The following is a 15,768-nucleotide window of genomic DNA, read 5'->3' as shown; positions in this document are numbered from 1 at the left end:
TGGAGTATTGGCAACCAGATTTACTGTTCTGCCTAAAACAATTTTTTAAAAACTAGACAAAATACATGAAACAATTATTTTTATACATACATACATATATATATATATATATATTTTTTTTTTTTTTTTTTTTTTTTTTAGACAGAGTCTCACTCTGTCACCCAGGCTGGAGTACAGTGGTGTGATGTCGGCTCACTGCAACCTCCGCCTCCTGGGTTCAAGAGATTCTCCTGCCTCAGCTTCCTGAGTAGCTGGGATTACAGGCGCACACCACGCCCGGCTAATTTTCGTATTTTTAGTAGAGATGGGGTTTTGCCATGTTGGCCAGGGTGGTCTCAAACTCCTGACCTCAGGTGAGCTGCCCGCCTCGGCCTCCCAAAGTGCTAGGATTACAAGTGTGAGCCACAATGCCTGGCCAGAAACAATTGTTTTTAAGACATTAAGGCCAGGCATGATAGCTGACTCCTGTAATTCCAGCACTTTGGGAGGCTGAGGAGGGAGGATCACCTGAGCCCAGGAGTTTGAGATCAACCAGAGAAACCTAGTGAGACCTCATCTCTAAAAATAATTTAAAACTTAGTCGGGCACTGTGGCAGTGGCACACACCTGGGTCCCAGCTACTCAGAAGGCTGAGGTGGGAGGATTGTTTGAGCCCAGGCAGTCAAGGCTGCAATAAGCCATGATCATGCCACTGCATTCCAGCCTGGGCAACACAGTGAGTTCACATTTAAAAAAAAAAAAAAAAAAGGGCCAGGCACGGTGTCTCACACCTGTAATCCCAGCACTTTGGGATGCCGAGGCGGGTGGATCACAAGGTCAGGAGATAGAGGCCATCCTGGCCAACATGGTGAAACCCCGTCTCTACTAAAAACACAAAAATTAGCCGGGCATGGTGGCGTGTGCCTGTAGTCACAGCTACTCAGGAGGCTGAGACAGGAGAATCGCTTGAACCCGTGAGGCAGAGGTTGCAGTGAGCCAAGATTGCGCCACTGCACTCCAGCCTGGCGACAGGGCAAGACTCCATCAAAAAAAAAAAAAAAAAAAAAAAAAAGACATCAAACATGAGGCTACAAAGAATAGTAATACCTCAGAGACAGAAAAACAAATGAGGTGAGCCCTATCACTGGCCCAGTTTACTGCCTCAAGGAGACTCTAGGCCCAATTACGGGGTGGAAAAACCCGAAGAAACTAGAAGAATGACTATATTAAGGAGAGACATTAAAGATAGTAAAATTGGCCGGGCATGGTGGCTCATGCCTGTAATCCCAGCACTTTGGGAGGCCGAGACGGGCGGATCACAAGGTCAGGAGATCGAGACCACGGTGAAACTCCGTCTCTACTAAAAATACAAAAAATTAGCCGGGCGCGGTTGTGGGCGCCTGTAGTCCCAGCTACTCGGGAGGCTGAGGCAGGAGAATGGCGTGAACCCGGGAGGCGGAGCTTGCAGTGAGCTGAGATCCGGCCACTGCACTCCAGCCTGGGCGACAGAGCAAGACTCCGTCTCAAAAAAAAAAAAAAAAAAAAGATAGTAAAATTATCCAATTGGACTTGTAGAGATTAAAACAAGTGTCTGAGATGAAAAATATACCAGATGGGTTTAACAGCATATTAGACATTACAGAAGAAAAGATTACTGAACTTGAAGACATAATAACAGTAGCTATCAAAAATGAAATAACAGAAAAAAGGGTGATAAACCAGTAGTCCCAGCTACTTGGGTGGGTGGGACAGGAGAACCATTTGAGCCCAGGAATTCAAGGCCAGCCTGAGCAACAAAGTGAGAACCCATCTCTGAAAAAATAAACAAAAACATACATAGGCCATTAGTGAGCTGTGGGACAACTTCAAATGGTCTAATATATGTGAATTGTGGCCACATCTATCAAAACTTATCAAATTGTATATTTAAATGTACATAGTTTATTGTTTATCAATTATATCTCAATAACAAGTAAAATTAATGCTTATATACAGCATTAGTCACGGAAAACCATTCTGGTTAAAAGGTGGAATAGGCAGATCAATAAAACAATTCATAAATTAACTTAAAGGAACTTAGTTCATTCACTCAAAAATATTTAGTGCTTGTGCTAGGCCTATTAGAAATTTAAAAGTAGGCTGAGCATGGTGGCTCATACCTGTAATCCTAGCACTTGCGAGGCTGTGGCAAGAGGATCACTTGAGCTCAGGAGTTTGAGAATAGCCTGAGCAACATAGTAAGACCTCATCTCTATAAAAAGAAAAAAGAAAAAAGAAATTTAAAGTAAGCAAAAACTGATAGTTCTTACCCTAATAGTGTTCACATTCTAGTAGTAAAGATACTAATCTAAACGTTTTTAAAATTATAAATATAAACTGATAAATGCTATAAAAGATAAATGAAAGAGTGAAAAAGACAACTCCCAGAATGGATATTTGCAAATCATCTGTCCGATAAAGGTTTAATATTCACAATATATAAAGAATTCCTATAACTCAATAACAAAAGATAAGCATTTTAAAAATGGCAAATAACTTGAACAGACATTTATTCAAAGAAAATATACAAATGGCCAATAATTATATTAGAAATGCTTACAGTCAGTAATCATTAGGGAGATGCAAATCAAAACCACAGTTAGATACCACTTCATACCTACTAGTATGGCCATAATCAAAATGGAAAATAAGTAATGTGAAAAATTAGAACCCTCACATAACCCTCATGTAAAATGGTGGTGTGGCTGCTGTGGAAAATAGTTTGACAGTTCCTCAAAAGTTAAACACAGATTATCTATCATAAGACTCAACAATTCTACTCATAGGTATATACCTAAAAGATTTGAAAACATGGACTCGGCCGGGCGCGGTGGCTCAAGCCTGTAATCCCAGCACTTTGGGAGGCCGAGGCGGGCGGATCACAAGGTCAGGAGATCGAGACCACAGTGAAACCCCGTCTCTACTAAAAATACAAAAAATTAGCCGGGCGCGGTGGCGGGCGCCTGTAGTCCCAGCTACTCAGGAGGCTGAGGCAGGAGAATGGCGTGAACCCAGGAGGCGGAGCTTGCAGTGAGCCGAGATCGCGCCACTGCACTCCAGCCTGGGCAACAGCGTGAGACTCCGTCTCAAAAAAAAAAAAAAAAAAAAAAAAAGAAAACATGGACTCAAGATTGGGCATGGTGGCTCACGCCTGTAATCCCAGCACTTTTGAAAGCCGAGGTGGGAGGATCACTCGAGCCCAGGCAACACAGTGAGAAAGACCCTGTCTCTATTTATAAACAATAACAAAAAAAGAAAACATGAACTCCAACAGATACGTATTTACCAAATAGTCACAGCAGCATTGTTTGCAATAGGCAAGAGACAGAAACAACCCAAGTGTCCATCGACTGAAAAATGGATAAACAAAATGTGGTGTACACATACAATGGGGATATTCAGCTGTAAAAAGGAATGAAGTTCTGATATATGTTACAACATGAAGGAACTCTGAAAACATTCATCAACCTGAAATTAGCCAGACAAAAAATAATATGGTATGATTCAATTTATATGAAATATCTAGCTAGAATAGGCAAATTCATGGAGACAGGAAGTAGAATGGTGACTTCCAGGGACTTAAGGAAGAAAGAAATGGGGAGTTACTGCTTAACGAGTAGAGTTTGTATCTGTGGTAATAAAAAAGTTTTCAAAATGATGGTGATGATTGTACAACACTGTGAATGTAATTAATGTCATCAAATTGTACACTTTAAAACTGGTTAAAACTGCAAATTTTGTTATATTTTACCCCAATAAAAAAATCACTCTGGCTGCCTAGAGCTGGAAGTTTGCAGGGAAAATAGGGAGTGACTGCTAACGTGTATAGGCTCTTTTAGGGGCTGAAAAAAATGTTTTATGGTGATAATCACACAACTCTGTGAATATACTAAAAGCCACTGTACTGTACATTTTATTTTATTTATTTATTTTTTTGAGATGGAGTCTTGCTCTGTCACCCGGGCTGGAGTACAGTGTCATGATCTCGGCTCACTGAAACCTCCACCTCCCGAGTTCAAGCAATTCTCCTGCCTCAGTCTCCCGAGTAGCTGGGACTACAGGTGCGTGCTACCATGCCTGGCTAATTTTTTCTATTTTTTTTTTTATAGAGACAGTGTTTCACCATGTTAGCCAGGATGGTCTCGAACTCCTGACCTAGTGATCTGACTGCCTCAGCCTCCCAAAGTGCTGGGATTACAGGCATGAGCCACCATGCCCAGCCTGTATTGTACATTGTACATGGGTGCATTGTATGGTATGTGAATCATATCTCAAAAAAGCTGTTATGTAAATGGTGCCTAGAGAGCACATACACATTCTAAACTCATCTGGCGTGTCAGGGAAGATTTTACTGAAGAATTAACTAGGAGTTGCGAATGGAGGAATGAGTTAAATACATTAGGGTGAGGTAGAGGTAGAAGGTGTGAGACTTGGGGGTGGAGGGCATTCTAGACACAAAGGGAAAAGTAATACAAAGGTCCTTAATGATTAAGAGTATGACACATTGGAGGAACTGAAAGAAAGCCACAATGTGCTAGAATCCAGAGAGCAGAGTGGTTTAACATGAGACAGGACAGGTCAGAGGGAGTCATGCCACAAAGGGTCTTTCAGGCCATGTTCATGATTAGGTCGTTACCCCAAGAGTAATGTGAAGAACAACGTGAAGCAATGTGCTTTCATCCTGGTATGTTCTAAAAAGACCACCTTGGCTGCACGATGGAAAACTGAGAAAAGGGAAGCCACAGTATGTAGAGGGAACCTAGTTAAAATGCTTTTTCAACAGATCAATGACAATGGTGGGGCTCCTTGGAGAACGATATTTTAACAACAGCATATTGAATCACTGGAAGGAAGACAAGTTATTTCCTAAATCGTGTTAGCTCCCTCCCTATTCTCATTCTTTATGCCAAAATAAATTCTAGACACATGAGTGATTTAACTTTTTATTTTGAGACAAGGTCTCCCTCTGTTGCCCAGGCTGGAGTGCAGTGGCGCGAACACCCCTCACCGCAGCCTCAACCTCCCAGGCTCAAGTGATCCTTCCCTCTCAGCCTCCCAAGTAGCTAGGACCACAGGTACACACCCCACCTTGCTAGTTTTAAATTTTCTACAAAGATGGGGTCTCCCTATGTTGCCCAGGCTGGTCTTGAACTCTTGAGCTCAAGTGATCCTCCCTCCTTAGCCTTCCAAAGTGCTGAAATTACAGGTGTGAGCCACCGCACCTGGCCCAGTTTAACTTTTAAAAATGAAGTCACACATAAAATTAGTCAACTACAGCAACAGATTAGAATACAGTATTCACAAACTGACCCATGATTTTACTGAAATTTAGAATATGCAAAAGGTGCCATTTAAAAACATGGATTATTTAATAAATGGCAGGGTAATTGTCTTTTTTTTTTTTTTAAGGTAAACTGTGACACACACATAAAGCACTGGAGGCCTGAGCAATATAGCAAGACCCCATCTACAAAAAAATTTTTTTTAATTAGCTGGGTGTGGTGGCGTGTACCTGTAGTTCTAACTACTCTGGAGGCTGAAGTGGGAAGATTACTTGAGCCCAGGAGTTTGAGACCATTGTGAGCTATGATCACATCACTGCACTCCAGCCTGAGTGACAGAACTAGACCTGGTCTCTTAAAAAAAAAAAAAAAAAAACTGAAAGAACATACATCAGACTTAATATAGGGGAACAGAGTTTCACTGTCAATTTTTACATTTCTTATGAGCATGTATTTATGTATTAAGACTTCTAAAATACAAATTTTAATTTTAAAAAGCCACACATATATAATTACAAGAAGATGACTGGGATACATATAGAATATAAGTCCAAGAAACCATGAAGGAAAGGACTAATAATTTTAACAACCAAAACCAATAAAAGTTTCTATAAAACCAAAAATATACCATAAAATGAAAAGACAACAAACTTGAAAAACCATGTGTAATATCAGGGCTAGTTTCCTTAATTTACAGAGAATTCTGAAAAAATCAGTATGAAAATGGCAACCTAGTAGAAAAGTGAGCAAAGATTACATTCACAGGAAAACACAGAGCCAATAAGCAAATACAAAATGGAAGTGTAAATCAACACAATCTTACACGTATCAGGAGATTGATAAAATTAATTCATCCAGCCAGGCACAGTGGCTCACGCCTGTAATCCCAGCACTCTGGGAGGCCAAGGCAGGCCTGACCTGAGGTCAGGAGTTCGAGACAAGCCTGGCCGACATGGCCAAACCCCACCTCTACTAAAAATACAAAAATTAGCTGGGCACGGTGGTGGGTGCCTGTAATCCCAGCTACTCGGGAGACTGAGGCAGGAGAATCGCTTGAACTCAGGGGGTGGAGGTTGCAGTGACCCAAGATAGTGCCAATTCACTCCAGCCTGAGCAACAGAGCAAGACTCCATCTCAAAAAAAAAAAAAAAAAAATTAGCCAGGCGTGGTGGTGTGCGCCTGTAATCCTAGCTACTCAGGAGGCTGACAGGAGAATCGATGAACCCAGGAGGTGGAGGTTATAGTAAGCCGAGATTGCACCACTGCACTCCAGCCTGGGCAACAGAGCAAGACTCCATCTCAAAATAATAATAATAATTCAGCCTAGTTAATTTGAATATCCATATTCAAACAAGCATGCAAAATTTCTGTACAGCATGTTTACTGGAATACCGTAACAGCAAAGAAAAAAGTAATGCAAAGGATTTATCAGTGTTGTTTCGATTAAATGATGCAATGAGTACATAAGATCCTATACAGCTGTTAGAAAAATTAAGGTAGATTTCTACGTGGTGATTTGGTGAAACAACCAAAATATATTGAGATGAAATCAAGCCATAAACAGGGCAAACCTTTCCATCTAATATCCTTCTAGATCTGCCTGCCTGAGCTAAAGGTAGAAGGGGAGGTGAGGATTGGAAGGGGAGATGGAGATGTGGCCTAAGCTGGAGAGGCTCACTTTCTGGAAGGTAAGCAAACCATGTGTAAACTCTACTTCACAGTTTTGTCTGAGGCCACTCTGTCCACACCTTTTAAAAAAAAAAAAAAAAAAAAAAAAGCTGATTAGCTTTCACGTTTGATTGTATATATCCAACACAGAAAACTCTGACAGTAAATATAACCTACCCTTATATATAAAGTTCACCGGTATGCCGGACACGGTGGCTCACGCCTGTAATCCCAGCACTTTGGGAGGCCGAGGCGGGTAGATCACGAGGTCAGGAGATCAAGACCATCCTGGCTAACGTGGTGAAACCCCGTCTCTACTAAAAATACAAAAAATATCGTGCCACTGCATTCCAGCCTGGGCGACGGTGAGACTCTGTCTCAAAAAAAAAAGTTCACCGGTAAATTCCTGTGTCTCAACTGTCTTTTCTTTTTTGTTGTTGTTTTTTCTTTCTTGAGACGGAGTTTCACTCTTGTTACCCCAGTTGGAGTGCAATGGCGCAATCTTGGCTCACTGCAACCTCCACCTCCCAGGTTCAAGCAATTCTCCTGCCTCAGCCTCCCAAGTAGCTGGGATTACAGGCATGCGCCACCACACCCGGCTAATTTTTTATTATTAGTAGATACTAATAATACTGTGTTGGTTAAAATGAAGATATTTTACTAAGATTTTCTTATTTTTTAAAAATTTGAGACAGGGTCTCACTGTGTCACCAAGGCTGGAGTGCAGTGGCACAATCACAGCTCACTGCAGCCTCGACTTGCCAGGCTCCAGCTATCCTTCCACTTCAGCCTCCCTAGTAGCTGGGACTGCAGGCACCTGCCAACATGCCTAATTTTTATATTTTTGGTAGAGACGGGGTTTTACCATGTTTCCCAGGTTGGTCCTGAACTCCTGAGGTTAAGAAATCCACCTGCTGGCCTCCCATAGTGCCGGGATTATTGGCATGAGTCAACAAGCTGGCCTTTTACTAAGGTTTTTATAAAACAAATTCAAATACAGAAACGACCACCTCTGTAGCCTCTGAACACAGAACTTTAAGAAAGCACAAGCACACTGGCTTTCATAAAGAAAGGGAGACTTGTTTTTATCACTGTATTACCCACCAAAATTGTAAAACATGGCTATTTTAAAATCTCTTTTTAATTCATTAAATTAACAAAATCAGACTCCACCACCACCCCTAAAAAAAAAACAGAGCTTCTGGAGGGCAGAAATCTTAGTCATCATCTCTGAACACCACCTATACTGCTTAGCCACAGCACTCACAGAATAAATATTTACTGAATTCTTGACAATGTTTATTTTCTCTACATCTATATGTGCCAGGAACAAGTAAATCAACTAGAATTTTAAATTATACTTCAGTCTTAATTAGCCTCCAGTAAAATGAGAAAGTATATTTATAAATAGGACATTCCTCAATAGTGCTACACTTCTGTGGAACTTTCTTCCTGTAAACTTGAGCTGTTTTAAGTACTACTTGGTTTTCAGTTAACAGTTTCCATTTTAAAATCACTGGGGTTTTTTTTTTTGAAAATAGGATGAACACAGTTCTCTTTTGATGAAGACCCAAAAACAAGTGTCAACACAAACCAGCAGCTAGGCACCAGAAGAAAAAAACTTAACCAGTCCCACCGCACATTTAAATCCCGTGGTCTCCAGAGACATTAAGCTGCTCTATCCTAGGCAAGACAGAACAGTGTGACTGAATCAGAACTTTAGTAAATCTGCCTCAAGGCCGGGCGCGGTGGCTCAAGCCTGTAATCCCAGCACTTTGGGAGGCCGAGGCGGGCGGATCACAAGGTCAGGAGATCGAGACCACAGTGAAACCCCGTCTCTACTAAAAATACAAAAAATTAGCCAGGCGCGGTGGCGGGCGCCTGTAGTCCTAGCTACTCAGGAGGCTGAGGCAGGAGAATGGCGTGAACCCAGGAGGCGGAGCTTGCAGTGAGCCGAGATCGCGCCACTGCACTCCAGCCTGGGCAACAGCGTGAGACTCCGTCTCAAAAAAAAAAAAAAAAAAAAAAATCTGCCTCAATAAGGTCTTTGATAGAAAGTAATTTAAAACAATGTTTCATCTTGTATGTTTCACAGACTTGTTCATCTCCCCAATATATATCCCTAATGTTAGAGAACAATGCCAATACCAAAGTCACGGGGGGCTTGATCCTTGAGGACAAGCAGCTTCAAGACTTGTTTTTCAAAAACGTGCAACAGGTTATAAAGGTCTAAGTCATGAAAACATAAATAGTTTACCAAGAAAATTCAAAATAGCCAGGCACGGTGGCTCACACTTGTAATCGCAGCATTTTGGGAGGCCAAGGAGGGTGGATCACCTGAGGTTAGGAGTTCAAGACCAGTGTGGCCAACATGGTGTGAAACCCAGTCTCTACTAAAAATACAAAAATGTGCTGGGCATGGTGGTGCAAACGCCTGTAATCCCAGCTGCTTGGGAGGCTGAAGCAGAATTGCTTGAACCTGGGAGGGTTATAGTGAGCCAAGATGGCACCATTGCACTCTAGCCTGGGCAACAAGAGCAAAATTCAGTTACAAAATAAATAAACAAATAAATAAAAGAAAAGTCAATAGAATCGAGGAGCAGTAACGGAAGCAAACATAGGCATAGATGCAATAAAAGAGACAATAAGTTGATAATTATTGAAGTTGTGTTATAGGTTCTGGGGAGTTCCTAGGCTACCTTTTTTTTTTTTTTTTTTTTTGAGATGGAGTTTTTGATCTTGTTGCCCAAGCTGGAGTGCAGTGGCGCGATCTTGGCTCACTGCAACCTCTACCTCCCAGGTTCAAGCGATTCTCCTGCCTCAGCCTCCAGAGTAGTTGGGATTACAGGTGTGCGCCACATGCCTGCCTAATTTTTTGTATTTTTAGTAGAGATGGAGTTTTGCCATGTTGGATAGGCTGGTCTTGAACTCCCAACCTCAAGTGATCTGCCTGCCTCAGCCTCCCAAAGTGCTGGGATTACAGGCATGAGCCACTGCACCTGGCCCCTATGCTACTTTTCAAAAATTTTTTTATATTTCCATAATAGTCACTGAATTTGTATGTCAGCATTTTCCCATTTTTGTGATAGCAATCTGACTTCAGGTATATATTAAGCAACATGGTTTATAAGTGACTTTTTATGTAGCATTAAGGGCAAAATAAACATGTCTGAAGCTCTCAAACAATTCTTAGCACAGAAAAGCAGGGAAATAACATGACTGTTGAGAAGGCAAAAAGCAATTCCCCTTATTCTGCAGGTGCAGGTCACTTTCTCTCCTCTACAACTAACACCTTTCCTGGTAGAATTTGGCAGGAATAACTCAGCTGAGTCATACTGTTGCTACATGTGGTGAGGGAATTTTCCAGTGCTGTTAACCAATTTATCATTGCTGTTAGAACCTTAAGCACTCCAGCTCATGCAAGCTCATGAAAGAGATAAAGGGAGTTAAAATAGCCGATAGAGTCTCTAAAATGTTTTTTTATTTTTTAAAATTTATTTTTAGAGACAAGGTCTTGCTATGTTGCCCAGGCTGATCTTGAACTCCTGGGCTAAAGTGATCCTCCCACCTTGGCCTCCAGAAGCATTGGGATTACAGGCGTGAGGAACAACGTCCGGCCCGAAAGTAAGACATTAATATTAGGGGAAGCTGGGTGAGGAGTATATAGTAACTTTGTATTACCTTTGCAACTTTTCTGTAAGTCTAAATTTATCGCAAAATAAAAATATTTACTTAAAAAATGTCAAGTCCAACAGACCTTTAAAAAATAAATAAATGGATGGAGGGATTTTTAGGGCAATGAAACAATTCTGTATACTACTACAGTGGTAGATATGTGTCATTATACATTTGTCAAACTCCGTAAGATGTACAATACCAAGAGTGAACCCTAATGTAAACTATGACTTTAGGTAAAAACGACTTTTCAATGTTTGGTTCGTTGACTATAACAAAAGGTTAACACTCTGGTGTCTGATAGTAGGGAAGCTATGCATGTGTGGGGGCAAGGGATATATAAGAACTCTATACTTTCTTTTTTTTTTTTTTTTTTTTTTTTTGAGACGGAGTCTCTCTCTGTCACCCAGGCTGCAGTGCAGTGGCCGGATCTCAGCTCACTGCAAGCTCCGCCTCCCGGGTTCACACCATTCTCCTGCCTCAGCCTCCCGTGTAGCTGGGACTACAGGCGCCCGCCACCTCGCCCGGCTAATTTTTTTGTATTTTTAGTACAGACGGGGTTTCACCGTGTTAGCCAGGATGGTCTTGATCTCCTGACCTCCTGATCCGCCCGTCTCGGCCTCCCAAAGTGCTGGGATTACAGGCGTGAGCCACCGCGCCCGGTGAGAACTCTACACTTTCTGCTCAATTTTCCTGTGAACCTAAAACTGCTCTAAAAAAAATGACATAAAAAAAAAATAAACTAGGCCGGGCGCGGTGGCTCACGCCTGTAATCCCAGCACTTTGGGAGGCCGAGGCGGGCGGATCACAAGGTCAGGAGATCGAGACCATGGTGAAACCCCGTCTCTACTAAAAATAGAAAAAACTAGCCGGGCGAGGTGGCGGGCGCCTGTAGTCCCAGCTACTCGGGAGGCTGAGGCAGGAGAATGGCGTGAACCCGGGAGGCGGAGCTTGCAGTGAGCCGAGATTGCGCCATTGCACTCCAGCCTGGGCGACAGAGGGAGACTCCGTCTCAAAAATAAATAAATAAATAAATAAAAAATAAACTAAAAACCTGGATGTGGATCAATGAAACAAGACTGGCCAGGAGTTAAAGACCATTGAAACTGGATCATGGGTAACTGAAAATTGTTGAGTCCACTTTTGTGTATATTTTTTAAATCTATAATAAAAAGTATTTTTACAAAGCTTGTACCCTTAAGAATTACATTTCTATCACTCTGTTCTAAGGGACTGTCTGAATTGTGCATTACTGAATATTCAAAAAATTATAAAGAACCCAAATGTTAGTAATTAAAGCTATGGTACATTCGAGCAATGAAACATACTATGTAGTAACACGGTATAGCTAGCAAAACTGGCCTCTTGCTAACAGCATCTCTATAGTAGATTTGGCTTATTCTGCTAGGCTATTCCATTGAAAATAAAGAAGGGACATCCCTGAAAAGGGTTAAACATTCCCAATTTTGTTGTTGTTGTTGTTGTTTTGAGGCTGAGACTCGCTCTGTCACCCAGGCTGGAATGCAGTGTCGCCATCTTGGCTCACTGCAACCTCCACCTCCTGAGTTCAAGTGATTCTCCTGCCTCAGCCTCCCAAGTAGCTGGGAACACAGGCGTGTGCCACCACACCTGGCTAATTTTTATATTTTTAGTAAAGACAGAGTTTCACCATGTTGGCCAGGCTGGTCTCAAACTCCCGGCCTCTAGTGATCTGCTCCCTCAGACTCCCAAAGTGCTCAGATTACAGGAGTGAGCCACCGTGCCTGGCCACATTTTATAACTTGGGAGTTTCTGACTCTTGCTGCTCAGACTCCATTGTCATAACAGACAAAAACTGAATGCGTGACGTGGAAAGTTCTCTTTCCTTAAGTTAATCCTCCCTGGCACCCACATCAAAATATAACAGAAATGTGTAACCTGACTGTGAGCTTATCTTCTCTATACATCTTCCAATCCATTCCTTACATTTAAAACAGAAAAAAGAAAAGCAGTATTCTAAGGACCCAGAATTACTGCAACTGGATTTTTTCCTTATTTTTCTCAAGGCTGTAGTATAAAAATATGCACCCTTATTAAACCTCTCTACTCTTTTTGCCAATCCCTGGTTTCCTCTCTCCTTCAAAAAGGTTAGTTCCCCACTCCTTTTCCAAGAGCAACAATACTAAGAGATTCATTTCCCTCCTAAGAAATGAGTCAGAATTCCAGTATGCTCAGTGTGAAATTCCCGTGATTAAGGTTTTTAAAAATATGTAGAATTACTACCTACCAAGAATTTAAACTTGGGGAAAAATTATTATACATTAAACTCATTACACTGGTTATTGTTAAGATGATCAGGTATTGATTTTTTTTCTTATTTTCCTGTTTCTATACATATTACTTTTTAAACCAAATTATATATTTGCATATGTGTAAATATTTACATATATGTGCAAATTTGCATACATGTGTAAACAACAGATACTACCCAAAATAAAAATAAAATGCTGCTGTGGAAACTCCAATAACATTAGGAACTTAAGGCTAAGTTTTTATCAATGGAGAGATGTTTGCAAATAGTCCCAAACTTTTAGTGTTTGAAAGAGGACCTAGGTGGCCTGGAGACAGAAGTAGTAAGGAGACTTTTTGCTGCATATGATTGTGTTTTCTGAAATTACACCATTTGAATATTTAACTATTCAAAGAGTATTAACTTTGTAAAAGAATAATCTTGAAGTTTCTTGTTCTTCTCTCCACTATAACCATGAGCTCTAGGGATAAATAATTCTATATCAATGTACTCGAACTGAATATGTTAAATTGTCTTTCTATCATCACTGAAGTTGTTGGTTAGAGATAATATCTCATAAAAGGGATTGTAACTCTGTAGGTAAATGTTACAAAATTAACCATATCCCATCATCAATGAAGATATTAAAAAGTATATAAACAGGCCCTATCATGGATACTTCTAAAGTCAGCCTTTGACCTAAATCTGAGGCAATCATTGTTTGCAAAAATCAGTTTTCAAAGTTTACTTTTCCCTTCCCTACTTACTCTCTCTCTGGTGGAAGCTTTAACAGCTGAAGAGAATCTAAACAGTGAAACAGTGTATCTGAAACAGTGTATCTACCATAAACTACTAATATTGGTATAGTACTTTGTTAAATTAAGTTTAAAATAAAAGCAAATGGAAATTCATTTTTAAATTCCTTTTAAAAACACATGTAAGACCGAAAAAAATCAGGAAAATGACAATGCCTAGTTTTGTTTTTTATCTTTTCCCAAGGTGCATCTGCAATCAAATACATCATCTGGATGCTTACCATAGTTGAGATGACAAAGGAAAAAATGGTAGAGAAAGGAGAGAAGTAAGAGAGAATATTACTCCTGCCAAAGCAAGTACACTTCTTCAGAAATAACAAGTGGAGCCAACATAGAAACCTAAAACTATCAGTGACATCAAATCATGACCACTCAAGTCTTGGCAAATACAGAAAAGGCCCCCAAAACATCAAGAGAGGAATCATCACCAGGAGCTGCTGAGGAGAACTTACACCATCAAGAAAAAGGAAAAATTCACTGAAGCCCAACTCATTTGAACACCTTGATACTGAACACTGCAACACGCATGGGAAAAACAATGATGAGCAAGATGTGATCACCTCCAGATAACCTCAGTCTAATAAAAATGGGGCTCCAGGAACTGCACTTAAAAGCCCCAGAGTATTGGGAGGCTAAGGCAGGTGGGTCACAAGGTCAGGAGTTCAAGACCAGCCTGGCCAAGACGGTGAAACCCCATCTCTACTAAAAATACAAAAATTAGTCAGGCATGGTGGCGGGCGCCTGTAATCCCAGCTACTCAGGAGGCTGAGGTAGAGAACTGCTTGAACCCGGGAGGTGGAGGCTTCAGTGAGCCGAGATTGTGCCACTGCACTCCAGCCTGGGCGACAGAACGAGAGCGAGACTCCGTCTCAAAAAAAAAAAAAAAAGCCCCCAAGTAATAAAACTCACTCATTCTCATTCTCTTTTACGCACTGTCACTGATTACACTTCCCAAGCAGCAAGTATCATTGTATAATAGCTTTTATATTTTTTAGGTCTGGTAATTTACAGAAAGGACTGCACACTTTTTTCAACCTGCATGTTGGACCCTGAAGGGCTGTCAAGCCCCCCTCTTGAGAAGAAAGTGAGTGTGAATAGACTCAGTGGGAAGCAGCATTATGGAGTAGAGATTTGGGCATAAAATAGCAGCAGGGATGCATATACACCACATACCCACCTCTCCTGGCTGTCAGATCCTTTATAGTCCACAAGCCTGTCTTTGGAAAATATATGATATATTATCTCTAACCAACAAATTAAGTGATGATAGAGGGTAAGACCGTGTTTAGACAATTTAGCATATTCAGTTCAAAAGAAAATTGAAATATAATATATATTTTGAGAAAATTGAGATATAATTAAATATATATTTTGAGAAAAGAGATAAACTTTCTCAAAATATATACAAATATATATTTTTAATTAAATATATTTATATTTAATTATAAATATATATTTAATACATTTATTTATATTTAATATATATTTATACATATTTAATATAATGTATTTGTTTAATATATTTAATACATAAATATATATTTTAAAGAGAGAGGGACTCATGCTCTGTTGCCCAGGCTGGAGTACAATGGCAATCACAGCTCACTGCAGCCTCGAACTCATGGGCGCTCAAGTGATCCTCCCACGTCAGCCTCCTGAGGAGCTGGGACTACAGGCGCAGGCCACCACACCCAGCTGCTTAAAAAAATATTTTTGCTGGGCATGGTAGCTCATGCCTTTAATTCCAGCACTTTGGGAGGGTGAGGTGGGAGGATTGCTTGAGCCCAGGAGTTCAAGACTGGCCTGAGAAACAGCAAGACCCCATCTCTATTAAGAAAAATATATATTTAAAAATAAAAATAAATTTTTTTGTAGAGACGGAGGTCTTGCTATGTTGCCCAGGATGGTCGACATAGCAAGGCCAGGCTGATTCTCTGGCCTCAGCCTCCCAAAGTGTTGGGATTATAGGCGTGAGCCATTGTGCCCAACCTGGAATATACTGAATATAAAAGTGCTTGTGAGCTGCTATGTACTATAGGAA

The 15,768-nt window shown here is 40.8% G+C and overlaps 1 protein-coding gene across 1 annotated transcript in view; it reads right to left on the bottom strand.

The window, feature by feature from the left end:
• SMIM14 (small integral membrane protein 14) overlaps positions 1 to 15,768 on the bottom strand; it is a 720,432-nt gene that overhangs the window by 51,237 nt on the left and 653,427 nt on the right. The window lies entirely within an intron of this gene.

The sequence above is a fragment of the Macaca thibetana genome, chromosome 5 (assembly GCF_024542745.1).
Source record: "Macaca thibetana thibetana isolate TM-01 chromosome 5, ASM2454274v1, whole genome shotgun sequence".
Classification (NCBI taxonomy): Eukaryota; Metazoa; Chordata; class Mammalia; order Primates; family Cercopithecidae; genus Macaca; species Macaca thibetana.
The sequence above is the reverse complement of the archived record's forward strand: the minus strand, read 5'-3'. Positions and strand labels throughout refer to the sequence as shown.